The sequence below is a fragment of the Diceros bicornis genome, chromosome 11, assembly GCF_020826845.1.
Source record: "Diceros bicornis minor isolate mBicDic1 chromosome 11, mDicBic1.mat.cur, whole genome shotgun sequence".
NCBI classification, from domain to species: Eukaryota; Metazoa; Chordata; class Mammalia; order Perissodactyla; family Rhinocerotidae; genus Diceros; species Diceros bicornis.
This window is the reverse complement of record NC_080750.1, coordinates 74,327,653-74,355,622: the sequence shown is the minus strand read 5'-3', so window position 1 is coordinate 74,355,622 and position 27,970 is coordinate 74,327,653. Positions and strand designations below refer to the sequence as shown.

The 27,970-nt window shown below is 42.8% G+C and overlaps 3 long non-coding RNA genes across 6 annotated transcripts; all 3 read right to left on the bottom strand.

Annotated features, from left to right (window-relative positions):
- Window positions 1-9: 9 nt before the first annotated feature.
- On the bottom strand, window positions 10-16,311 carry LOC131411583 (uncharacterized). Of its 4 annotated transcripts, none has more exons than XR_009221591.1 (4): window positions 16,229-16,311; window positions 12,301-12,499; window positions 11,789-11,957; window positions 10-253 (listed from the first exon to the last, which is right to left on the bottom strand). It is a non-coding gene; the product is annotated as an uncharacterized LOC131411583 (long non-coding RNA). The 4 variants fall into 4 exon arrangements; XR_009221592.1 differs by having other exon boundaries at window positions 11,789-11,884; XR_009221593.1 differs by lacking the exon at window positions 12,301-12,499.
- On the bottom strand, window positions 2,060-5,482 carry LOC131411584 (uncharacterized). The gene is made up of 2 exons (XR_009221595.1): window positions 3,981-5,482; window positions 2,060-2,685 (listed from the first exon to the last, which is right to left on the bottom strand). It is a non-coding gene; the product is annotated as an uncharacterized LOC131411584 (long non-coding RNA).
- A 9,956-nt stretch (window positions 16,312-26,267) lies between the features above and the next one.
- Window positions 26,268-27,705, bottom strand: LOC131411585 (uncharacterized). Its single transcript, XR_009221596.1, has 3 exons — window positions 27,426-27,705; window positions 27,166-27,300; window positions 26,268-26,310 (listed from the first exon to the last, which is right to left on the bottom strand). It is a non-coding gene; the product is annotated as an uncharacterized LOC131411585 (long non-coding RNA).
- Window positions 27,706-27,970: the final 265 nt, after the last annotated feature.

Sequence of the window (27,970 nt, the reverse complement as noted above, 5' to 3'; positions counted from 1 at the left end):
AATTCTCACCATTTCCTTCTGCCGGACTCCGCAGATAGAGATTCCGGGAGGCTGACATGGTAAGAAGTCTTACCTTTTGCCAGCTTTTGTCAGGCGTTCCTGTATCTCACCATCTGCAGTAGTCCAGGGAGAAAGCAGGTCTTCCAGCCAGAGAAGGCAACTTGTCAGCCAGTGTGGCTCCTGGCGACTACGCCAAAACTGTCGGGGGAAGAGGGAGAATCTCCCTCTGCCATTTCCCTTAAGGTTCTTCTGGCTGGTCAAATAATCAACAAGACAGGTTAGCAGGAGAAAATAATACCAAGTTTAATAACATGTATACATGGGAGAAAGCAGGGACACTGCGTTTCTCAACACAATAGCAGAAATTCTCGTCTTAAATATCATTTTCAGCCAATGACAAAGGAAGATTTTGGGGGTGGGGGGAGTCAGTTACAGGAAATTACCACTAAAGCACAGTAAACAAGAGTAAGGTTTATTATGTAGCTCAAGGCCTCACCTTCCACATTGATAAGTCACTAGAAATGAGCTCATCCCCCTCTCTTCCCAATACAGAGAGGGAGATACCTTTACAAATGGAGACTTCCCTTGTAAATGATTGTCTGGCAACTCCTCGCAGGGCCATCCAAAGAATGTGGCCAGAGAGACAGAACTCCCGATAAGATGAGCTTGTTGGTGCCTTTTCTATTGTAACCTCTATCCTATATTATCTTTATAGCAGTCATGATAGATCTGTTCTAGGAAGGAGCCACCATGTCAAATTCTTTAGGCAGTTAGTGGGGGAGGTCAAATGTCCCTAGAGAAAACAACCAAGGTAAAGAGACAGATTTCAGGGTGGCCAAATCTTGATCTCCCACAGAGATTAAATCTGGGCTTTGTCTATGGGTGGACCCTGAAAGGAGGATTTTGCTTAAATGACCAGAGAATACACAACCATTTTTCTTGATAATAAGTAATACTTACCATGTAAATTTCTTCATAAATCTCTGAATAAAATAAAAATATATAACCCATATAGATATAAACTCTTACTGACAAACCCCACAGCCTTCTCTAGAGAGCCCAACAGAAAATGTCTCAGCTGACTGTGAATTGGTCTTCTGTAAAAGCCAGCCAGCCCTTCACTGATAGCCCTGGATAAGGAAGGGCAGATAAAATTCTTTGAAGATGTTTAGCTGAATTCAGAAGCAAAAATCCTACCTCCAGTTGGCTCCTCTGTGAGAATGGATGGCCAGCCTTATTTCACAGGCTGGGCAGCTGAGGTTTGAGATGAGCTTATTTGCCCTGTTCCCCGGGGATGCAAAAGGAGGAATGTGACATTCATTCAGGGCTGAGATTTTGCACGTAAAGATAGGGTTGTCAGGATAGAGGGAGACTCTCCCTCTGCCCTTTTCCTTAAGGTTCTTATGGCTGGCCAAATAATTAACAAGGCATGTTAGAAGGAGAAAATAATACCAAGTTTAATAACATGTATGCATGAGAGAAAGCAAGGACACTGCGTTTCTCAACACAATAGCAGAATTCTCATCTTAAATATCATGTTCAGCCAATGACAAAGGAAGATGTTGGGGGTGGGGGGAGTCAGTTACAGGAGATTACCACTAAAGCACAGTAAACAAGAGTGAGGTTATTATGCAGATTTAAGGCCTCACCTTTTACATTGATAAGTTTCTAGAAATGAGGTCATTCCCCCTCTTCCCAATTCAGAGAGGCAGATACCTTTACAAATGGAGATTTCCCTTATAAATGTAAATGTCTGTCTGGCAACTCCTTGCAGGGCCATCCAAAGAATATGGTCAGAGACAGAACTTCTGATAAGATAGTCTTGTTGGTGTCTTTTCTATTGTAACATCTATTGTACATTATATTTACAGCCATCATGATAATAACTCCTTCCTGAAACAGATGTTTTTTTTAAATTCTTTAGGCAGTTAGTGGGGGAGGTCAAATGCCCTCAGAGAAAACAACCAAGGTAAAGAGATAGATTTCAGGGTGGCCAAATCTTCATCTTTCACCGGGTCATAGAAGGGAATAAAGATTTCAGCAAATTGGTTTTTTGTTCTCTACAGTGGAAGTAATTTAAGAAGATAGTCTCTCACTCCAACTTCTCTTCCCTGTTCTCTATCTGTAATATCGCTGTAAAAATTCTCTCTACAAAAATTTCAGTCTTTTTTCTTTGCAGTCTATTATCATCTTTACGAATTCTTTGACTTCACCACCTTCTTGGCACTACAGCGCTAGCCATTGAGATATTATTATAGATTCAGTTTTGCAATTTCATCTTCTTATCTCTATTTCCTCTGCCATTTCTTAGTTTTAGTTCTTATTGTAGCTTATGTTTGAAAACATTTCAAGCTTACAGAGTATATCAGTTCGTTATCTTCTCAACTTTTTATTATCTAAGTGCCCTCAAATATCACTTTTTTAAAAAAAGAAGTGAAATAGATAATAGAACAATATATTGTAATAAATTGACCACTTATAAAATTAAGTTCAACCTGCAATCACTCCCCACTTAACAGCGACCATCTTTTATAACTCACCATGCTTTAGTTTGGGCAGGGTCAGTTTATCAATGATTTCTGGATGTTTTAAACCACACGAGACAAATACAGTGTAAGGTAAAACTGTTACTCTTGCAGAAGTTGTAGAATATCCTGATGGTTATGGAAGTTGGTGGCGGAGAACCTGAATCATATGAAAAGTAGTTGATTAATTAGCACCTGACAAAATTTGTTAATTTGGTAAGGACAATAATAAGACATAAATGTTGAAACAATAACTTTGCATATCAGAGTATTGTCAAAGGCCACTGGGGAAATTCATAATATTCTCAAATACCACAAAAAATGACCACTTTTTCATAAAAGATGTCATACATGATGGCACCATATACTTCTGTCAGAAAATTTGCAATGAAGGAAATTAAGACTTGAGTCATTTTAATTTTAACGATTTGTTTCTGCTTACTATTAGGTTAAAAAACCCTTTTAGAAATAAAGTGATAAGGGATGTACTTGCTTAATTTTTACTTTTTTTTTAAGAAAAAGTCTTTTTCACATTTAAAAAAAATATTTATTTGTATTTATTTTATGCTGAATTTATTTGTGCGCCCAAAGCCTTTTTTTAATTAACTACCACCAATTCTTTTCAAACTCTTTCAAAAAGTTGAAGAGGAGAGAATACTTCTAAAGTCATCCTATGGAGTTAGCACTACCCTGATATGAAAGCCAAAGACACTAAGAGAAAAGAAAACTACAAGTCAGTATCTTTGATGAATATTGATACAAAAATCCTCAATAAAATAATAACTAACCAGATTCAGCAACATATTAAAAGGATTATACATCCTTTTTAAGTGGGATTTATTTCTGGAATACAAAGATGTTTCAATATATGAAAATGAATCAATGTAATAAAGCACATTAACAGAATGAGGGAAAAAAACACAGGATCATCTCAATGGATGCAGAAAAAGACTTGATAAAACTAAACATGTTTTCATGTTAAAAACACTAGAAAATTCTCAGAGTAAAAGGAAGCTACTTCAACATAATAAAAGCCAGATATAGAAATACACAGAGAACATCGTATTCAAGGGAGAAAGACTGAAAGCTTTTCTTCTAAGATCAGGAAAAAGGCAAGAATGCCCACTGTCACCATTTCTATTCAACATGGTATTAGATGTTCTAGCCAAAGCAATTAGGCAAGAAAAAGAAAGCAATAGCATCCAAATTGGAAAGGAAGAAGTAATATTATATTTGTTTACAAATAATATCTTATATGTTGAAACCCCTAAAAATTCCACAAAAAAATTTTTAGAACTGATAAATTCTGCAGAGTAGTGGAACACAAAATCAACATGAAAAAATTAGTTGTTCTTCTATGCATTAATAATAAGTAATCTGAAAAAGAAATTTAAAAACTTTACATTTTTATTTACAATATCATCAAAAAGAGAAAAATACTTAGAATCAACTTACTCAAGGAGGTAAAAATTCCAATGATGTTTTTTGCACAAATAGAAAAATCTATCCTAAAATTCATATGGACTCTCAAGGGACCCTAAATAGCCAAAAGAATGTAGAAAAAGAAGAACAATTTAGAGAAGTCACACTTCCTGATTTCAAAACTTACTACAAAGTAATCAAAACAGTGTGGTACTGGCATAAATACACACAATATACTAATGAAATAGTATAGAGAGCCCAGAAATAAACCTTTTCATATACAGTCAAATGATTTTTGACAAGGGTGCAAAAACCATTCATTGGAGAAAGGATAAGTTTTTCAACAAATAGTGATGGGAAAACTAGATGACCACATGCAAAAGAATGAGATTGGACCCTTACCTTACACCATATACAAAAATTAACTCAAAATGGATCAAAGATCTAATATTAGAGCTGAAGCTATAAAATCCTTAGAAGAAAACACAGGGTAAAAGCTGCATGTCATTGGGTCCAAATGCCATTGCCAACAATGATTTCTTTAATATGACACCAAAGACATAAGCAACAACAAAAAAACAACAAATTGGACTTCATCAAAATGCAAAAGTTTTCTGTATCACAAGATACTATTAACAAAGTAAAAAGGCAACCCACAGAATGGTTGAAAATATTTGCAAATCACATATCTGATAAGGGATTAATATCTAGAATATATAAAGAACTCCCACAACTCAACAATAAAAAAACAACCCAATTTAAAAATGCACAAAGGACTTGAATAGACATTTCTCCAAAGACATAAAATGACCAGTAAACACGTGAAAAGATGCTCAACATCACTAAGTATCAGGAAAATGCAAAATAAAACCACATTGAGATACCTCTTCACACACATTAGAATAGTTTTACTATCACAAAATCAGAAAATAACAAGTGTTGGCAAGGATTTTGAAAAATTGGAACCCTTGTGCTTGGATGGTGAGAATATAAAACTGTGGAAAACAGTATGGCAGTTCCTTCAAAAATGAAAAATAGAATTACCATATGATCTAGAAATTCCACCTATGGGTTCTGAAATAACAGAAAATATATTTATGGATCTCTGTCTCCAGTTCCTGGCACAGAGCTCCTAAAATCCTTGTAATTTCCTAAATGATAAGAACACTAGGAACATCTCTTGTTCTAATATTTGTCTTTGACCCCATCCCTGACACAGAGCTCCTAAAACCCTTGTAATTTCCTAAGTGATAAGAACACTAGGAGAATCATTTCTTCTATTGAGGCAACTCTGGGTGGGCTCCTGGATGTCTCCTGGATGGGGGCTGGTCACCAGAAAGACCAAGCCCCGATTAGAAGCTTGGAATTTTTAGTCCTATCCCTTATCCTCCAGAGAGGGCAGAGAGGCTAGAAACTGAGTTAATAATTGATCATGCCTACATGAGGGAGCCTCCATAAAAATCCCAATAGAATGAGTTTCAGAGAGCTTCCAGATTGGCAATGACAAGGAGTGCTTGGAGAGTGGTGCACCTGGAGATGGCATGAAAGCTCTGTGCCCCTTCTCCATACCTTTTCCTATGCACCACTTCCATCAGGCTGTTCTTGAGTTATATCCTTTTATAATAAACTGGTGATCTAGTAAATGTTTCTCTGAGTTTTGTGAGCCACTCTAGCAAATTAATCAAACCCAAGGAGGATGTTGTGGGAATCTCTGGTTTACAGTCACTCAGTCAGAAGTACAGGTAACAGCCTGGGCTTGTAACTGGCATCTGAAGTAGAGGTGAGGTTGGGTGGGTGTGCAGTCTTATAGGACTGAGCCCTTAAACTGTGGAATCTGATGTATCTCTGGGTTGACAGCATCAAATTGAGTTGAATTATCTTACAACCAGCTGGCATTCCCAGAATTGCTTGTTGGAGGTGTGGGGAACCCTCCCACATGTGAAAAAATGAATCTCAGAACACCATATATGGGTATAAACCCAAAAGAACTAAACGCATATATAAAGACATATACGTACACCCGTGTTCTTAACAGCATTATTCAAAATAAGCAGAAGCTGGAAGCAGGCCAGGTGTCCATAAATGGATGAGTTGACAAAAATTGTTGTGTAAAACACAGTGGAATACCATTCACCCTTAAAAAGGATGGAATTCTGACACATGTTATGACATGGATGAACCTTGAGGACTTTATGCTAAGTGAAGTAAAGCCAGACACAAAAGGAAAAATACTGCATGATTCCACTCATATAAGGTACTTAGAGTAGTCAAATTCATAGGAATAGAAAGGAGAATGATGGTTCCCAGGGTCAAGAGGGAGGGACAACAGGGAGTTGTTGCTTAATGGGCACAGAGTTTCAGTGCAAGGTGGAAATAGATCTGTGGATGGTTAGAGGTTATCACTACACAGTTATGTGAATGTACTGAATGTCACTGAACTGTACACTTAAAAATGGATAAAGTGGTCAATTTCATGTTATGCATATTTTATGACCATCTAACAACATTAATTATTTTCAACAAATGAACTAACACTAGCTACATGCAATAGCATGGATGAATATCACAACCATAATGCTGCATAAAAGAAATTATATTCAAAAGGCTATATATTTTATTATTCCATTTATATAAAATGCAAAAAAGAAACAAAACCGAGGTCTAGCTTCCAGTACTAGTGGAGTAGCTTGTTGAACTAACACTCTCACAGATAACAATGATAAAATCTGCATGAAATATTATATATATTTATATAGAATCATGTATCTATATGTAATACACATATAATAAATGTGTATATGTATGTATGCATAAATCTCTTCCAAAGGCAAGCAGAACTGAAGGGGAGTCTTCCCTTGAATCATGGGAATTTTACCAGGAGATATTTGCAAGCTTGAGTCTTTTGCCTCAAAGCATTCCAAAATCTGTACATGGCCCAGACGGGAAAAACTATAGTATTACTTGTAATGTTAGAGGATGTATTTTGGGGCTGGCAGAGTAGCCGGAAAGTTAGGGGAGAAATTCTGGAAGGGAGGGAACCACAAAGAGGAAAATCTCAAAATATGTGTGTAAGTCTCCCACACACACAGCAAATTGGCAGATCTTTGAACAACACACCTGCAGGGTAGGCCCCAGAGGGCGTAGTGTAAAAACAGCAGTTGGAAGATGAAAGAACTGAATGAGGATTTCAGCTATGCCCATTGTAAAGGAGATAGGATTGGAGTTTCAGTCCAGCCAAGTTAACTCTCTGCTAGAAAAATAACAACACTCTTCACAGGGATACAATAGAATCCAGAGTCTCTATAACTATCATCCATGGTTTCCAGTACATAATTTAAAAAATCATGAGATTTGAAGAAATAGGAAAATATAATCCATATACGACCAAAAGTGGGCAGTAGAAACTATTCCCAAGGTGTTGCAATTAGCAGACAAGGATGAGAAAACAGCTTTTATAAAGATGATCATGGTGGTAAAGAAAAATATTCTCATAATGAATGAACAGATGTAGAAACTCAGCAGAGAAATGGAAATTACAAAAAAGAACCAAATAGCAAGATGAAATACAGAAAATATTTTTGAGTTTACTGGTAGATTAGAAACAGTAGAAGAAACATGAATATAGAGCAATAGAAATTATCCAGTCTGAAGAAAAGAACATAAAAGTTTTGAGAAAAATGAAGACAGCCTTAAGACCTGTGAGATGAGTGAGTCCCCATCAGAGAGGGGAGAGACAAAAAATTAAATGAAGCAGAAAGGCAAATCAATGAGTAATAGCATAAAATTTCCAAAATTTGGTGAAAAATCTAAAATTTTAGATCCAAGAAAGTCAGGAAACACAAAATAAAATACAAAATAAAACCATACCTAGGCACATGATAGTCAAGCTGCTAAAATCCAAAGATAAAAAGAAAATCTTGAAAGCAGTCAGGGAAATACATATGTACAGGGGAAGACATTACATACAGGGAGAAATAATGTGAATGATGGATGATATATTATCAAAAACAAAAGAGACAAATCAACAACAAAATGACATCTCTCAAGTGCAGAAAGAAAACCCAAAAGTCAACACAGGATTTTATATTTAGCAGAACTCACTTTCAAAAAGGAAGCAGAAGCCACAATAAGATACCACACACCTATTAGGTGGCTAAAATAAAAAATAAATTTGCAACTACAGAGTGCTGGTGAGGACTAGGAGCAACTAGAACTGGGAATGCTACATGATAGTTGCATTGGGAAAACAGTTAACAGGTTCTTATAAAGTTAAACATACACTTATTATATGACTCAGATATCCCACTCCTAGAGATTTACTGAAGCAAATTGAAAACTAATGTTTAAACAAAACTCTTTGCATGAATCTTCATAGCCATTTTATTCATAATTGTGAAAAGCCGGCAACAAACTAAATGTCCTTCATCAAGTGAATGGAGAAAGAAACTGTGGTGCATCAGTACATTAGAATACTACTTGGCAATAAAAAGGATAAACTCTTGATTCACACAACAACAAGGATTAATCTTGGATGCATATCTCTAAGTGAAGGAAGCCAGATTGAAAAGGCTATATAGTATATGATTCCATTTATATGACTTTCTAGAAAAGACAGCATTACAGGGATGGAAAATGATCAGTGGTTGCCAAGGAATGGAGTGGGGGAAGGGGTTGACTACAAAGAGACAGTATGAGAGAATGTTGGGAGTGAAAGAAACAGCTCTGTATGGTACCGTGGACATGGATACATGACCGTAAAGTTGTCAAAACCCATACAACTGTACACCACATAGAGTGAATTTTACTCTGCAAATTTTAAAAATCAATCAGGATGCTGGGGAACTCAGATGGAATGCAGTGACAAATGTACCTCACTGTATTACAAGCATGTGACATAACCACACAGAAGGGGTGGGGATGAAAGGTCCTGACCGAAGTAACTTTGGAAGACAGTGTTTTGGTGGGATACTGTAAAACTAAAGTACTGTACAAAAACACTGTACTCTAGGTGGTAAATTTGTTTTTCATAAGGGTATGGATTAGCGATTCTGAAACTAGTTGACACATTAGTAAATATATTGTAGATAACTGGAGTTAAGTTTCTCACTGTTGGTGAAAGAAGTTACAAATAAACAAAAGGAGAATGCTGGAATAAACTCTGTGGTGCTGGATTGGAGTTGGAAGTATCAGTATGAATCCATGTCTCTTTTAATATATCTATCCAGATAGATAGATAGATTGATAGATTGATATATCGATAGGTAGATGTGTATACCTGAGTTTACATTCATACATACATTTCCAAGCTCTGCTGAGAGGGTCTAGAAGCAGTGACACCCTCGTATCAATGGTCACACCTAGCTCCCAGATTTTGGTTTCTAAATATCATTCTTCAATAAAAAGAACCAGGTTTTCTTGGAGAAATGGCTAATTCAAATCTGGGGATGGGAAATACAATATGAGCCTGGAGCTTCTTGTAGTGCCAGAAAGTAGGAAAGTGCTTTCAAAAAAAAAAACACAGAAAATGATGAGATGTGTCAAAAGGAATCAATCTGGGCTGGCCCTGTGGCTTAGCGGTTAAGTGAGCGTGCTCCGCTGCTGGCGGCCTGGGTTTGGTCCCAGGCGCGCACCACATCTCTGGCCATGCTGAGGCCACGTCCCACATACAGCAACTAGAAAGATGTGCAACTATGAAATACAACTATCTACTGGGGCTTTGTGGGGAAAAAATAAATAAATAAAATCTTTAAAAAAAAAAACAAAAGGAATCAATCTTAAAGACTTCCGTACGGCTCAAGCTGGAAAACTGGGAGCAAGAAAATAAATAATGGTAGCATTGGATTATTACCCAGAGAATAAAATAAATATCCATGAGTCTATACTGATATAAAGAAGATTAAATAAGAAAGGAAGAAAGAAAAAAGGGGGGGTGGGAAGAATGAGAGAAAGAGAAAGACAGGAAGAAGGCAGGGAGAGGGAGGGGGGAATATTCCTCACAGAATTCCAAATAATAAACGCGGCTGGGTAGCATGAAATAGAAAATCGCCACTAGACCACCACAGTAATAATTACGGTGGGCAAGACTGACTGATGAATGCAAAAACTGTGAGTGAAACTTAGAGAAGAAACAGTACATTTGCAGAGCCTCAAAGCATCTCCCTCCAAATACTTAACTTTTTTCTCTTAATTTCTTTAAAAGACCTATGACTATTTAAAGAAAAAATTATAACACCGTACTGTGGGATTTATAACATGGGTAGATGTAAAATTTATGACAACATAGCACAAAGGACAGACAGAGGTAAATGGAACTGTTCTGTAGCAAGGCTTCCATATTTTACATTGATTAAACTGGTGCACTATTAAGTCTAGGTAGGCTGTGATATGTTAAAGATGCATATTGTAATCTGGATCAACCACTAAAAACTGCAAAGGTGTGTCACTTAAATGCTAATAAAGGAATTAAACAGCATACAAAAAGGGTTTGTACAAGAATGTTCACAGGAGATGACCTGCACGTCCCCAGGAGGAAGACAAGCCCACTTCGGGGCATCCACAGAGCAGAACGCCCTCAGCTGTGCTGAGGAGCAAACGCTGACACACACGTGCTGGGTGAGTCTCATCTACCTCGTGCTGAGGGATGCAAGCTAGACAGAAAACAATACACGTGGGCTGATTTCTGCCAAGATGAACCTATGGTGAAAAAAACAGATCAGTGGTTGCCTCGGGGGAAGGAAAAAATTGCCTGGGAAGGAACAGGAAGGAGTTTTCTGGGGGTGAAGGAAATACATTATTCTTAAAGGGGTGAAGATTATATGGGCATGTTTATTTGCTAAAACTGTACGGTTGAGATTTGTGCCTTTCAGTGTGTGTACATCTTACCCCCCCACACACAAAAAGGACTAAAAGAATAATAAAGTGACGTGAGAATGGGATGGAGTCTAGATAAAACAAAAATGGAAGATGATTAGTAGTTGTCGAAGTTGAGTGACGGGCCTACTATGCTATTTTGTTTATTTTGTATATTGTTTAAATTGTCCTGTACTAAAACACTTGTATAAGAAGACAAACTCGATATACAGTGTTTGCTGGTAAGATATTGGTTACCTTTGGGGAGGAAGGAGGGAGAAAGGGATTGTCGGAGCCTGAATGAAGCTGGTGCTAGTTCTTGGTCACACAAGTGTGTTCACTTTGTAATAATTCATTGAGGTTTACATGGATGACCTCTGCATATATTTCTGTATGAATGTTATACATCAATAAACACTTTAAATCCTGCATATTTGCACAAAGATAAACTCAATATCTGAGAACAACAGCTGTGTTTTGTTTTAAAGTGGAACACATTCACTCATGACACCATTAGATGGATTTTAATACTCCCAAGTATCGATTAATGCCCTCGCCCTTCCTTGGTGCCCTAGGTCTTTCCATTTTTGCCTCAATTTGGCAAGTGGCATGGCTTTGAGTTTTTATGATGCAATCTTTTTCCATCAACGTCCACCCCCATAATGATGCTCACCAAGGCCTTGACATCTAGCACAGTGCAGTGTTCACAGCAATCACTCAAGACCTGTGGGACTGGGTTGAATGAGGAACAAAACGAGGAGCAATGATGTTCATAACTTCTGTCTAGGTGCCATATCGTGACTTAGGAAATTGGTAGGATTTTTCGATAGATTTGCTATGCCTTCTAATTTTTCCTATTTAAAACAATGGCAAATAGGGTCTCAGAGTTCTTTCTCAGAGAAAGTCTGACATTTCAGGCACAGATTACTGACAAATATTAATGGTATATGACTTTCCCACCTCATCTTAGTTTTAAGTTTTTAATTCCTTACCATGGAAATGACCTAACTTTGCTTCTTCCAAATCTTGTAGTAATACTGATGCTCCAGAAAGTCGGGCCACGGATATTCTGCTGTTGTGCATCCTCTCTGCAAAGAAGTGGAGCTGTGCATCCACCAGTCTGAGAAGCACGTGGTGCTGTAGTATTTGGAGTCAGAGTAGCTAAATGGAAAAATGACTTCAGAGAGTTATCACCATAACCCCCAACAGCAACAAATTATTTTGCTTAATTATTTTGTGATTCTGAGGGTATATTTAAAAAGGGATATTAAAACTGGTTGCCAAGGAGCCAGCCCTATAGTAGAGCAGAAATTGAATATTACCTTCCTACAAAAACTTCCCTGACATTGTGGGAAGGACCAACGGGAAGTTTCAGTGCTGTTGCCTGTGTTAATGAGGCCACGAGGTCCACACTGGGATAAGGAAGTCCAGTGAACAAGCCTGTGTGCAGCGTTGGAGAAGGGGCGTGCGTGTGGTCCCCTGAAGTGGCTTAGGAGTCACTTACCAGTGCACCTAAGTTTCCCGTCTGTATATGCAGGAATTGGGGCTGTCCACTGTGCTGTTTTCTCCTTTTTATGACATGGCTCACGGCAGTCCTTCTAAGATGCCTGACCAAGGTATGGGCCCTTCAGGCAGGCGGGGTCCAAAGGGAGGATCTCTGCAGCGACCCTGACCACAGGGTCCAGAGGGAGGATCATGGCAGCCTGGAGGGATGGAGGGGATAGCAGGACAAGTGGCCTTGAAAAGGCAAATTCCAGGATCCCAGTCACCCGGTATTTCCATTTTAGATATTGAATTTACATTTCAAATACTGGCCAGGGAGCTTCAAGGAGGGCTGCAAGCATCCTCAGCAACAGCCAGGCTGCTGAGCCCCACCCCTACCTGAGTCCCGGCCTCAAGGGATGAGGCCCAACCACGCTGCGCATACTCCAGGCGGTGGGCAGGGCATGGAGGGTGGGCGAGGTAGAGAGAAGAGGCATGATAGAGGGTGGGGTGGACAAGGAGAGGAGTGGGGCCCAGGGGTGGAGGGACAAGGAGGGAGTTGGGGCCCCTAGCTGTGCATGCTGGGAGCTTTTGTCTCTCACCGCTCCAGGCTGGAAGCTTGCAGGACTACAGGACTATAACTCCCCGGATACTCTGGGCACGGGGCGGTGCCTAGCCCTGAGGGGAGGAGCAAGGAGGTGTGCTCTGCACTGTGATCTTGCACCTGCTCCACGTGGACTGAGTCTCAGAGGGATGTGACAGGACAAGAGGGACCAAGGAGTTAGGAGGGTGTGGCGGCTGCATGGGCAGCCGCGGGCCTGCATCGTGCAACTGCTTTTGTCCAAAATTGAAGCCGGACTCATGTCTATTCCACACCGCCTCCCTCCGTTGCTTGATTCCTCCTCCCACCTGCATGTCTGTGGGTCTTGCCACAGCCTCCTACCTAGTCCAGGGCCAGGTGTTTCTCTAAAGTGCTTATGGGAACTGGTTTGACATCCCAGAAACTTTCCTCTGCCTGCTGCCCTCTGCCTTCTCCAGCCAAAGTTCCATCATTTCATCAGCTTTTGGGAGAAATTCGCCCTTGTGGCACCTCTTGCAAGCACAACTTAAGAGCTTTGCAGGGTAGTAACAGTGGCTGTTGCTTGCCTTTTTCGCAGAAGTGGAAGTTGAGGCATCGTGAGGTTAATCATTGGTTTCCCCAGGATCCGCCAAGAGCAGAGGAGAACAACCTAATTCCCAGACAAGTATCTAATAGAACATTTTCACCAACACCTTCCAGTGCAGGGGCCTCTGAAACAGCATCCTTAAGATGAAAATAGCTTAAGCATTTTGCCATTCAGATTGATAGCCTAATCTCAGCTCAGGCCTGAGTGGCCAGTCTCTCAGGGACACGGGTGACGACTCTGATCCCTCAGGAAGAGACCGGTGGTCCAGTTTTGGGAGAGGGATGTTCAAGGTAGACAGCACTTGGGCAGCATTTGAAACCCATCAGCTTTAACATCTCTGCTTTGGATTCTGGCAAGGTTCCAGGATAAACACGCCTAGGGATAGTCAGATGTACCATATTCTTTAAAAATTGTTTAGAGTAGTGAAAGGAACAGAGCATAAAATATCCTGCTTATTTGCAAAAGATGAAATGCAACCAAGACCTTGTTCTTTTCTTTTGTTTTTTGAGGAAGATCAGCCCTGAGTTAACATCCATGCTAATCTTCCTCTTTTTGCTGAGAAAGACCGGCTCTGAGCTAACATCTATTGCCAATCCTCCTCCTTTTTTTTCCCCAAAGCCCCAGTAGATAGTTGTATGTCATAGTTGCACATCCTTCTAGTTGTTGTATGTGGGACGTGGCCTCAGCATGGCCGGACAAGCGGTGCATCGGTGTGTGCCCGGATCCGAACCCGGGCCACCAATAGCAGAGCGTGCACACTTAACCGCTAAGCCACCGGGCAGGCACAAGACCTTTTTGTTAATTTTTTTCTGCTCATTCTCTTGCCTGTACTGTATGCTTGAATGCAGAAACAAAAAACATGAATTGCCAAATTCTTTTTTCCTGAGATTGGTAAATTAACTTAAAAGTCTTATTGAAACCTGTGGAGGAATGGTTAGCAGCTTTCATGATTTATGTCATCTCTAAAAATCTGGGCGTTGATCTACATCAAAAAAAGTCCTTGTTTATATTACACATCCCAATAGGTTACATTTCTGATTCCTGAATGTGGGATATTATCAAAACAACTGAAAAACCTGGTCATGGAATCTGGACTCTGTCACTTTGTCAAGAATTTGCCTCTTTATGAATTAATGACGCATGAATTCTTTGACATTTTTGTAAAGAACGGAAGAGAAACTCTGTAATGTCTCTGAATGTGGCAAGATGGGGAATTCTCATTAGACCACATCCTTGGGTTCTTCTCTCGTGTTCAATAGGCAAGGGTGATAGTCTGTGTGGTCAAGTGCAGCGCCACTCCCCAAGGCCCCAGTGTTCCATCCTATTCTGGCCTGTGCCTTCTTCAGGGGGTTCTCATTACACTCGTCCACAAGGGTTGGAAAGAGACATTGTAACATGAGGATATTCATCATCTTATTTTTTTTTTCTGTTTTTTTTTTTTTTTAGATTTTATTTATTTTTTTCCCCCCCAAAGCCCCAGTAGATAGTTGTACGTCATAGCTGCACATCCTTCTAGCTGCTGTATGTGGGACGCGGCCTCAGCATGGCGGGAGAAGCGGTGTGTACCCAGGATCCGAACCCGGGCTGCCAGCAGCAGAGTGCGTGCACCCAACTGCTAAGCCACGGGGCTCTTTTTTTTTTTAAAGATTTTATTTATCTATTTATTTTCCCCCCAAAGCCCCAGTGGATAGTCGTATGTCATAGCTGCACGTCCTTCTAGCTGCTGTATGTGGGAAGCGGCCTCAGCATGGCCGGAGAAGCAGTGTGTTGGTGAGCTCCCAGGATCTGAACCCAGGCCACCAGCAGCGGAGCGCGAGCGCTTAACCGCTAAGCCACGGGGCTGGCCCTCATCATCTTAAAACAAGGATTAATGGAGAGGAAAGTCTCAGGGTGTGAGTGCTCCGATGCACTGCTGTTGGGGTGTGGCCGCAGTGACCACTGTGCTCCCAGCAGTCCCCACAACGGCTGTCTCAGAAGTTTGATCTCCTGGTGCAACCACAGCAGCTGTTGACAGAGCTGGGCTCTTGTCGTGGTTCAGTGTCTTCCTTCAGATTTTGTGGCTCTGACCCTCTTCTGCTCGCCCCCTTCCTATTCCTATCTGCTGCGTTCAATGCTTTTAGTTGTTTCCTAGGAGCCACTGTAAGTAACTGTATTTCACAGTGTCTTTAGGGACCCACCCTCACTACACGAGTCACTGTACAACAGCCGCTTATCCTGGAGTAGCCCATGTTCATCCTCTCCAGTGGAGCTGTGAAGAACCCTGCTTACTCGGAGCTCCTCTCATTCTCATGCTGCTGGGGCTGTTATGAAGCTGGGCATCTTGTCTTTGGTCTCATCAACATTACTCTTTTCATTGATTATTCTGAAGTTGGAGACGACTTTGTTAACAATGTGGACACTGACTGTCACAGGCACTTTTATGTATCTTCCCCAACAGCTCTGTGAAGTAGGCCTGTGATTCCCATTTTACAGGGGGGACACTGAGGCTCAGAGAGGTCGAGTAGCTTCCTTCATGCAGTGTCTTGGTACATTTTGAGTCTCCACCTGGAACTCTACCTCTCAGGTGTGTGCCCTTAGCTGGTGTTCCACTTTGTGCCTCTCTACCACCTCCCCAAAGGCACAGGCCCCATCCTGAGTCCATTGTCTGCTTGATGGCAGTCACCCTGCACAAACAGGCCCTGGGCGGGGAGTGGACTAGTGGGCCGTGATCCTCCAGCTTACCCTGGGAAGGTACTAGGTTTCTTGCGAGAGCTGGAGTAGTGGAAGATACTGACCGTCACTCACCTGGAAGGTTTGTTGTGTAGAAATACTCCACTGACTTTTTGCAGGTGTCGTGTCTTCTTTGTCTTCACTGCTCTTCTGGGCTTTTTCCTACAGTCCGTGCTGTGCAGTAACATACAGTACAGAGACTGGTGAACATAATACTGTTGTCCTGCACCAAATGGTCACATCATTCATTTTTCTAATTATGAAAGAAATACATATTGTAAAAAAAGTCAAAGTATACAGATCTATATAAAGTGAAACCCACCCCTTTCATCCCCTTCCCTGAAAACTCACTCCCCTACTCAGAAGACACTACTGTTAACAGGGTGGGGTTTATTCTTCTGGAAATTTCCTATGAATTTATAAATACACATAAAGTTTTTTAACATAAATTACATAACTACATCGTTTTGCAATTTGCTGTTTCCCAAATCATATATCAAAAACGTCTCCCCTTATCAGTGCACATCTTCTAACTTACCATTTTAGATGTTTTAGAGGTATTCCAAAGAACAGGAATACCATCTGTTTACTTCTTCTTTGATAGAAATGGGATTACATCCAGTTTCACTATTATACATAATGCTGCCGTAAGATCCTTGTATGGAATTAATTACACTGCTATTCAACTGCTCAATTTGCTTTGTTTCCTTTTAGTCAGAGACTATGACATAAGATTTTCATGGTAATTATAGGGAAATTAATTTTATCATTGAATAAATACATTTATGGGGAAACTGGACTTCAAGGTCATCCATCTCAATATTGTGGAGAAAAATCATGAAACTTAGAAGGTGTGCTCCATCACATTCTAACAAGTCATGTTAACAATTTAAAGTTGAATGTTTGAATAGCCTCTACTGTCTCTTTTTCAAAGACAGATGACTTTTTCTTTTCTTGAAAACTTCTGACTCCAGGGGCTCTCAGTTTGGCTAGAGAGGATAAGATATTAGTGTTGTATCTGTTTCTCTTCAGCTGTAGGCTGCATCTTCTAAAGATCATAGAATTGAACATGGTCTAATTGATATATATGATTTGAGTCAAAAATTCAAAGTAATGAACCTAAGAGAGGAATCTATAACTTGGGTTCTTAATAAAAAATTTCCTTTGATATCCTTAAGTTTCTGTGATTACTAGTAAAAACTCACCCATGGGTGAAGAGATGTAGTTCTTCTGGCAATGTCTGGCTTGAACATCCATAGTTAAGCCTGCCACACCCGTAGGTAGATTAGACTTGATCTCTTGAAGACCTCTACCCTTGGTGTTTAACCTGGGAAAAGTAAGAATTTAAAAAAGCTGCTGTTATTAGCACTCAATGCTAGAAATGCCCATTAAAGAGTGAGTTTGATTTGGTAAACCAAAGGAAGTATAAGCAGAACAAAGTCTTTAAAATCTCTAAAATTTCAAAAAATTCTAATTTTTTAAAATATAACTCTATTTTTGCCACAGTGCAAACTGTGTATATATGAATGAAATATCCCTCTGTCCATTTCTTAACTTGTTTCCATTGATTTGATGGATTTATCCTCTAATCCGGATTCCAAGTGTGAAAGAACATCTTGGTTCTTCAAAGAAAAGAAGCCATTGAAATTTGATTTTCTTTTAGCTCGGCATCCTACAGGTTTGAAGAATAAATTATCATGCAATGATACAACGATTCTGAAATCTAATTGTTAATTAGAGGGGTGTAAGGGATGATTGAATGGTGTTTCATCCCCATGGTCAGGGGTATTGTACACATGGATGTGTAAACATGATTCAGCAAGCTGCTTCAGCCCCGTGACATCCCTGAGAACAACAGTGTAGGAGGATCTAGGCACACAGCCATCTGCCTCGATCTCCTGGGTTACATGTAGATCCAGGGGTCTTGAGAGTGGTTTCAGAGCAGTTAACTTTTATCTATTTCCCTCCTTACTTCTCTCCAGCTTATCTCAAACAGTCTTGACTATCATATTTTAAAGTAAGACCAATTATAGTTATTTACATGAGTTTCTTGTTAATTATTGCAGAGTAACATTCAGGCATACCATTAAATATCATTTAATTGAACTAATTAAATTTGTCGTACCTTATAATTGATTAGAACACTAAGTTTAGTTCAGAGTTTGATATTCACCAAATGTTGTTAATCTGCTTACAACTGCCATGTGTCTCACTCTTCTTAGATATGCATCTTTGGCCCATCACAAGAATTTAATGAATGAAATCATCATAAATTAAGATAATGTACTGTCTTTTGGATGATAAGGAGGCATATGGGTCCATTTTGGAAATATGCCTATCTGTCTTTGCTCCCCATGGGAAGTTTCTGGTCACTAGGTCTCCAGGTGGCTTGCACAAGCCCTAGGTCTGTAATAGTTTGGTGCCTCTCCTTCGACTTGGGGTAGAAATGAAAGAGATCAGAGAGACTTATTAAAGTTTTGGTTGCATGAAGTCTTCGATGAAGAATATCCATACATATTGTTCTGGATAGCTCTCTGTTCCTAAGAGTACTGGTTACATTAAGGGCTTGTCAGGAACCGTGAAAGGTATGATATTTTACCTTACCTGCAAGCTAATAAGTCAGCCTACCATGGTCTTATAGATGCTGGCAAAAGAAACTAGACCCATGGGTCAGAGACAAAGGACTTAACGACACAGCAATAGCAGTGGCCAGAGTATCAGCATTTGCACTGGTTCACTAAATCCCACTTCCTACAGGGTGATACACAGTGAGCCAGCTGACATGCAGAGGGTTGCAAGAGCTCAGAGCTTAAGGAACTCAAATCTTTGATAATGGACAGGAAGTCTGCTGACCTTTGCCCCAGGGAGGGGTGTTACTTCTATTATATTGGGCAGTAAGCAAGCCTGCCCTTTGCTCCAGAGGAGGCCACTATTTCTATCTTCCAAGGCTGACAACTCTACACACATCCTTGAAAAGATATCCTGGTTTCACTGGCTTTCAAAGATAAGCTTGACTGAGACTCGATCATCATTCAATTCTTCTGTTTCCTTTATTGAGATTGTGCAAATATGCTCTTTTCTCTGTAAACTTCACTAACTTTATTCATACATAAGGGATGCTTTTGGTTTTATTTATTAAGTTGAGATTTTCGTATTAGAGCAAATGATGAACTATCATGGGTTGGGTCTGAAAGTATACTTTTCCAAGATAAATGTGAAAGAAGATCAGGGTTCACAGAACTCTGCCACAAGGAGCTGATAACAACTCAAATGATTTTAATTTGATTACTGTTTTGTACAACTTTCTTCCATCTTACTTCATCCTCTCTGCTTCCTGTAACTCTCATATGGGAATGGGGCAGTTTCAGGGATTCACTGAACTCATTCACAATATTCAAATCATTTTGTCTGTTGTGTTTTTTTAATTGAGGTAAAGTTGACATACAACATTATATTAGTTTCAGAGGTACAACTTAATGATTCAATGTTTGAATATATGTTGAAATGATCATCACAATAAGTCCAGTTAACATCCGTCCCCATATATAGTTACAAAATTTTCTCATGTGATGAGGACATGGCCTATTTCAAGATGCCGAAGAATCAACGATGATGTCATACTTTTTCATATACATCTTGATGAATTAGGACATAAGCATACACCCTTGAGACTGTCACCACCATCAAGGCCACAAACATATCCATCAATTCCCAGTTTTCTATCACCTCCTTTATCACTATTATTCTGTGGTAAGAACTCTTAATATCTACTTTATTAGCATATGTGATGTATGCAAGACAGTCTTGTTACCTGTAGGCACTATGCCGTAGCCTACATCTCCAGAACTTATTTATCTTGATAACTGAAACTTTGTATCCTTTGACCGTAAGATCCCAAATTCTCCATCCTCCCAGCCCCTGGCAACCACCATTCTAACCTCTGCTTGTATGAATTTAACTATTTTAGATTCCACATATAAGTGAGTATTTGCCTTTCTCTGTCTGCCTTATTTCACTTAGCCTAATGTCTTCCAGGTCCATCCATGTTGTCAAAAATGGCAGGAATTGCTTCTTTTTTCAAGGTTGACTAATATTCCATTTCTTTATCCTTTCATCTGTCAGTGACATTTAGGTTACTTCAGTGTCTTGGCTATCGTAAATTAGCTGCAATGAACATTAGAGAGCAGGTATCTCGTTGAGACCCTGATTTCAATTCCTGTGGGTATATACTAGAAGTGGGATTGCTGGATCATATGTTAGTTTTCATTTTTGGAGGAAGCTCCATACTGTTTTCCATAATGGCTGTACTAGTTTACATTCCCACAAGGGTTTCTTTTCTCCACATCCTCACCAACATTTGCCATCTTTACTTTTTTTGATAATCGCCATCTTAACAGGTGTGAAGTGATAGCTCATTGTGGTTTTGATTTGCATTCCCTGATTAGTGATGCCAAACACCTTTTCATACACCTATTGGCCACTTGTATGTCTTCTTTGGAAAAAGTCTATTCTGGTCCCTTGTCCATTTTTTAATTGAATTTTCTTTTTGTTATTGATCCAACACAAAAAAAAGAGAACAAAATTTTCAGGCATTATGAGTGCTTCCCAGTTGATGCAGATGGTTTTGTAATTACAGTGGTACCAAAAGATCATGTTTCGTGCTATTTCTTCAGCTTGTTATAAGACCAGCAGTAGCTGCAGCATGGCAGATAACCGGGATCTTCTGGGTTTGGAGGTTTACAACAGAACTGAGTGGTAAGGAATTTTTTATTATTCCAAGGAAATTATTGAGATCATAGTCCATGGAATCCAGGATTGATAGGGGTAGGAGGAAATTAAGGTGAAGATCGGTGATCTGGCATTACTTCTTATCTTGAGGGACAGGTATCCACTGTATGAGTGTTTGAATAAAAGTGTTAGATATCAGGAATTTGTAGTGAGTGAATATGTTTTCTGAATTATTTACTTTGAACATAACCATTTGGATTATGTGAACATCTGGGATGTGGGAGTAAGTCACTAACAAGGGCTGGTTGACAATGTCACTATTGATTTCACTTCTATGAACACCGAGTGGTCAATGGATTAAGCAAATGAGTAGTCAGATAACACAGAAATGGTGGGATTTGGGATTTAGTAAAAGATTGGGGACCGACTGTCCTGAGAGGGCGTGCCAGGACTTGTACAGTTGAGAGTGACAAGGACAAGAAAGGAATAGAAACACACTCAAACAAGGAGGGGGTGTTAACAGGATGGAGGGAGAGAAATGATCTGGAGTAGCCTTAAGTTTTGACCTGGAGCTTTGTGTTCTTGATGCAAATCTGCCTGATGACATCCCAGGACACAGGTCAGATCCCCAGAGGATAGAGGGAGGGTGGAAGTACAAAAGAGCCATGATAATTGTCCTAAAATGGCAGGCTTCCTTTGTCATTTGACCCAGTTTCATGATTTATTTTTGTAGGGTAAGAGGAAAAGAAGGATGATAGTCATGTCTTCACAGAGGAAGCAGCGTGACTGTGGGAACCAGTCCAAACCAAAGCCTGGTTTAAGCACCTCCATCCCTTTTAGGATGTCCAGTGACATAGTCAAGGGGCCGGTTACTAGAATCCCATCCCATCCTGGCAGTGACAGGTCTCTGGGAGGACACCTTGGACCAGCCCCACCATGTCTGCTGGCCCAAGAGACCACAAGGACTCCAGGCCTGAAGCAGTGCAGGACTACTGGTAAGTCCTTTCAATCTTGACAAAGCGTTGCAAAAACTTGCACCTAGTCACACAGGTGAATCCCTGCCAGGTGTGCTCGCAGGTGGTCTGCACTCCAGGTCCCATGCCCACTCCTGCCGGTCTTCAGATTTGACAGAGATGATTCCAGGAGCTGATCTGGGTATTCCACAGCTTCACTGCCAACAATTTCTGGTGACTGTGGAAGGTATCAGGAAAGAGGAAAGGGCAGTGAGGAGCACAGGAGAGAGACTGGTGGTAGCACTGATGGCGGACAGACTTGCTAGCGAGGCAGAGAAAACGAGGGGCCAAGAAGGACGTCCTGACAGCAGATGAAATGGAGCAGGCACCTCAGTGAGGTCTCATGGCTGCGTCCCTATTGTTTCCTTGTTTTGAGCTCTTGAAACTTTAAAACATACCAATACGTTTCTTTTATTAAACTCTGCTGTGTGACATAGAAAATATAGACAGCGGTTTCTTTCTGAGGTGAGAGGTTGAGTTTCAGGTGAGGAGAGAAAGATCTTCTTTTTTCATGCTGTTCTCTCATTTTCTTTTACTATGTACATCATTTATTTTTACTTGCAAGTCATCAGCAAGTTACCAACGTCACGGGATGATTCAGTTTTTCCCCTCACAGGCACAGTAAAACGTACTAAAAGTGGATTATTCTTTTTGTGTAATATTCCAATAGATTCCAAAATATTGTTTCAAAAGCACTTTGATGTCTATGTACTCAAATTAGGTATTTACTTCTAGGTCTCCATTTTTATGTTCTTTGTTGCATGCTAATTCAGTGTTGCATCTAAGGAAATACCAGATTTCCCTCAGTTTTTTAGATCCATATGTGTTGCAAATTTGATTCATGAAGATGGACATGGCAGCTGGGGGATCATGCTATTATCAAAAGAGGCCTTTTCAGCATCAGTAATCTGACAAGAACCTACTGCTTGTTGGGATTTAATTGTCTATTTGAGGGATCAAGCTTTCAGTTTTGGCACTTCTCTTTCTCTTTGGAGGGAAAGTACGGCCTTCCCAGTCTTTCCATTACCAAATCATTTTCCTAGGTGGCTGTGCCGAGTCAGGAAGGGCCTGGGATGCCGGGAACAAGGATTCATCCTCAGATTCTGGCTGTCCTGAGAAGGCTTCCCTGGCAGAGTCCAGCCTGTGTGTCTGGGTGACACTTGCAGCCATCAGGAAGGAGGCGATAACTCACAAGTGCCAAGCGATTCATCTGGCCCTTGTCTTACAGGGTGTTCCCAAGGGAAGAGGTTCAAAATGCCACTTGGTAACCCTTTGAAAGCTGCTAGTCATGGGTCGGGTTCTTGGTGTGAGCTCAGAGCAGTGTCTATTCACCACCAGATGGGGAACATTTCAGTATTTTAATTGGTAAGGCTGTGTTCATGCACGACCATGGATCATCAGTTCCGTGGCATTCCCTGCTGGACCTCCCAACACCCCTGTCATGCCTCATATTTCAAAGCTCCAAACAGGGTTCACACCCCAGCAGCTGGTTGTAATGTAACCACAGCACAAGACTGGGGAAAAAAACACAGCCACCCAGGGGTGACACACTTTAATGACTTGGGCCCAATTACGCCATTTGGACGAGTTCAGAACACCAACACTGAGTGTGTAAACTGGAGGATTGCCCAAGACCTTGGACCTCAGAAGGACACGAGCTCAGAATTCACCTTGGACAGCAAGGGACAATGTGGGGTCACTGACTGGCCAGGATTATGGTCCCTTATCCTGGCAAAGCAGAGCTCACCCGGGATCCATCAGGCCAAGCCAGGGAGGAGGCTGGGGGCCTTCTAGGGAATTTCTGCCCTAAAGGGAATTGCATAAGGAAGGCAGGGGTGCTGGAAATCCTAGTTCACAGGGAGCAGTCATGTTTATGGAACGAGGCCCAGCTGTAGCCTTAAAAGCTGCATCAGAAATCGTTCCTCCTGGATACAAATCAAGCAGGAAAAGGAATTCAGAGTCCTGGACAGGGATCCCAGCAGGATTCAAATCTAGGTCAGGGGTGAACACGGAGCCCCTGTAGGGGTCTCAGGAGGGAAAGTCCTACCTGCCTTTAGTCCATTTTCAAATGATCTTCCTCGGGCCTTGTCCTCTCCACGTGCACGTTTTGATCTTTTTACATTGGTTTCCCCACTTAGAGCTGATGCAATTCCAGAGATTCAACTAGAAAACTAAAAGTTCCTAAAATTTCGTCAAAAGAAACCTCAGCAGCTGGGGTCTGGGTGTCCCAGAGGTCGCCATGCAATAAGGCCTGGGGCTGACCAGGGGGCCACGGAGACAGGCTCTCTGGACTGGCCAACAGGGAGAATCCACCCCTGCCCTCACCCAACTCCTGCCCGGCCTCACTCATTCTCGTTGAACAGCTCCATGTCCTGGAACCAGGCCCCAAATCACTCCTTGGGGTCTTGTTATAATTCTTTGCAGCGAACTGGAGCAGCAGGATCTCCCTCATGACTCGGTATTCCTGGGACCAGAGGGAAGGAGAGGATGCAGACAGGGCCTGGTTGGGGGATACTGCAGGGGCCTTGTGGGGGGTGAGGACTGGGGCAGAGGACCAGTCCTGGGAACGCTCCTTCCCTCCAGTTCCATCCGGGGTCTACCAGTTCTCAGAATGGGAGTAATCAGCCCCTCCTCCAGGAAGTTTTCCTTGATGCCATCCTTCCCTCAACCCATGCGCCAACTGGATGGGTCTCGACTTCTACCAAAATCTTCCACTCAATGTAAGATGCAAGGGGTGGAGCCAGAAACTGTTGTCCCCAGAGGGTCTCTGATTTCCACCTCCTTCTCCTCCCCTGTAAGGAGTGCCACAGCTGCTCCTCAGTCCTCTTCTCAAGGTTGATCTCATTCCCCTGGAAGGCAGACAGCCAGAGTCCATCAGACAGAGCCCCCTAGACTGACTAGCCCCCTATGCCCACCCCTTCTCATGTGGCACTACTGCCAGGTCCCCAGAGGGGGCAGGGCATGCAGAGAAAACAGGACTTGGACCTAGGATGGGCTCTGGGCTCCAGAGTAGTAGGACATGGGGGTGAGGCTGAGAGGACCTGGCAGCACAACTCTCTCTGATGACAGACTTGGAGGCTGAGGCCTCAGGCAGAGGGGACTGCTCAGCCACTTATGTGTTGCCTGACTTCGGGGTCCCAACTTCTCTCTCCCTCCACGGGCAACATGAGAGGGACAGGCAGAGTCCAGCTCAGATAAAACCTCACGCAGCTGTGCCATCAGGCAGCTCTGAGCTTCCCCAGCCTGAGGAACGGACATGGATGTCTCAGGCGGAGCCTCTGTTCACTCATCCCTAAGATGGGCCTGATGCCCCAGCTCCCAGGGGCGGCTGTGAGGCTCTCATGAGAGGAGATGTGCCAAGTGCTGAGAGCTCAGGGCTCAGTTCGGGGGCTCCCGCATCCCCAGGCTCAGGATCCTGGTCCTTCCTGCCTGGTCCTCAGATTCATCCACTTCGAGATAATCACCCATCGCCAGGTGCAGCATCAGCAGGTCACCGAGGAAAGTGCCAAGATAGGGGACAACACCCTGTGACATCGGGGTGCGGGTGGGATGAGCCCTTGCTCTCAAGTCGGCCCCCTGCAGACCCTCCCCTGAAAAGTCCTCACCCTCAGCCTCCTGGCCTACCCCAGGGTTCCCACGGGGAGCAGCCTAGGACCCTTAGCACCCTCCCCTCAATTCTTCCTCCCTTCACACCCCAAGAACACCACACTCCTCCTCCTCACCTCCCAGGGCCGGCTTCTGGCAAATCACAGGGTATGTGGTCCCTGGCCCTCCCCACAACAAATCCACCCTACACCAGCTCTTCCAGGCCCCTCTCCTGGTCACTTCTACTGGGGGATTCAGACACTGTGGCACCAGGAGGAGGGGGCCTCCTCTCTTGATTTGAGGTCTCCAGCTGGGAGCGCAGAGCCCCTCACCCACAGGCACACTCACCTGCTGCTGCTGCTGCTTCTCCTGCACTCTCTGGGGGTTGCTCTCCGGGGGACAAACGTGGAGGGCCCCTCCTGCCAGAGTCGAGGACAATGTCAGCGAGGCCATACTCCCCTCACCCCATTTCTCTCCAGCACCACTGGCCTCTGACCCTGAACATCTGACTCGAGTGAACTGGTACCAATGCCACTCTACCCTGCAAGGTCTTGTGATTCCAGAACAAGCCCAGCTGCAACTCTCACTCTGGGTGTGAGCTTGGGCTTTCGGCCTGGCCTCCTTGAGCCTGTTTCCTCATCTGGAAACTGTGAGAACTCCAGCTACCTCACAGGTTCTCCTGAGGACTCACTGTCGCATGACTGTCATCATTGTTCTGGCCCTCACCCCTCCAGGTGGAGTAGGCAGAAAGGTCCCACATTCCTTTCCTCCCTCTTACCTCATTACCACCCTGTGAGGCTTGCACCACACAATCACCATACCTCCATTTCCCTGATGAGGAGACAGAGGCCCAAACAGGGGCAGTGAGTTGCTGAGGAGCCAACAGAGGGGCCGCTTGCCCCTCTCAGCCAGAGGCCCTGTTCCAACATCCTCGCCTAACCCCCAGCCCCACCACTGACAACAGTCCTGTCCCCTGAGCTCTCAAAGCTTGGCCCTGGGCAGAGCCGTGGATGGAGAGGATGGGGTGTCCTGGGAGTCTAGTTGTTGAGTGGCTCCTGCCTGCCCCAGTCCCCTGGAGTGTCTCTCCCCCATGCCGGACAGAGGCAATGCCAAACCCTTCTCCTCCCCAAAGAACAACTCAGGATATTCGCCTGCACTGAACTCTTTCTTTATCCACTCAGGAACTGGACCCACAAGGTGCCACCTCTGATCAACAGGGAAGGGGTGACAGGACGCTTTGCTTCCCCATTTACATGAAGCTCCTCACGTCCTTTCAGCAGGATCCACTAAGAATCCATCAGTTGCCTAGACGCTACTTATAAGCCACCTGGGGCCTATATCATTGCCAACCAGGCACTCAGGTGAGACTCCTGTTGTTGACTCGAGTGACTGCTCTAGGGGTCCAGTGGGGAGTCCCACAATGCACACACATCTGTCTCTGGTCCAGCTGTTCAGATCCAAGGATAAGCAGCCTGTTTGTCCACCTGGGCCAGGGGAATCCCTTGCTGTGCCCGTCCCTGGGGCAGGCATTGTGCCCTCCCCTTGGAGACATGGTGAAGATAGAAGGAGCAGCAGGGGCCTGGCTTCCTGAGGACAGGTTTAGGCTGAGGGATAAACCCACCCAACCACCCAACAGCCTGGAAGAAGCTATATCCAGCAGGATGGACGTGCATGTAAGCCAGAGACCTGCTGATGGCGCCAGCTCAGCAACTCGTCCTGGAACAGCCCAGCCAACACCACTGTGTCCCATGACCAAGGCCTCCTGCCCAAAAATGGCACCCCACCTGCCCATGGGCAGAAAAGATCCCTCTGCTTGTTAACCTGCACAAGATAGACGGGAATGTTTCAGAGAAAGTTCAAGTGAGAAATTATCAAAACCACAGCTTGCTCAGTCCCCTTCCCCCCCGGCCCCTCCTCTCTTTCCAGACCCCCAGCCTCCACTCCACCTTGGTCATCAGTTCTCTGCTCAAGGACTCGTCTTGGCTATAGCGCTCCTTAAGTTTTTCAGAGCTCTCCCTGAGGCGAGGGGAAAGAGGGAAGGATAAATTTAGGGATAATGTGAGGGGTCTGAGTGCAAATCCTTTTCTTTGACAACCTGAGAGATTCAAACTGCCTGGAGGAGTGCTCTCACTGGGCTCCTCTGAGCGCTGAGGTCTCGTGGGACTGGGAGGGTGCTCTCCTGTTGGTCACTGGGGTCTCCATTCGCCTGCTATACAGAGCAGCTCTCTTTTGACTACTATGATTTTCAACTGGGCATAGAGTTCTGTTGCTATAAACACTTGAAAATCTCCAATGTGGCTCAATCCAGTACCTGGCATTTAGAGAAACCGAGTCCTGAAGCAGAATTGGTGCACTAAGGACACCGGGAGACTTAGAGACCCACCGCCGAGGCCCAGGCCCTGTCCCAAGCATTTGCTGCCTCCCAGGAGTTCACACCAGACTGAGGGGCCAATGGCAGACATACAGGAGATCCCGCATCCACCCTGGTCTT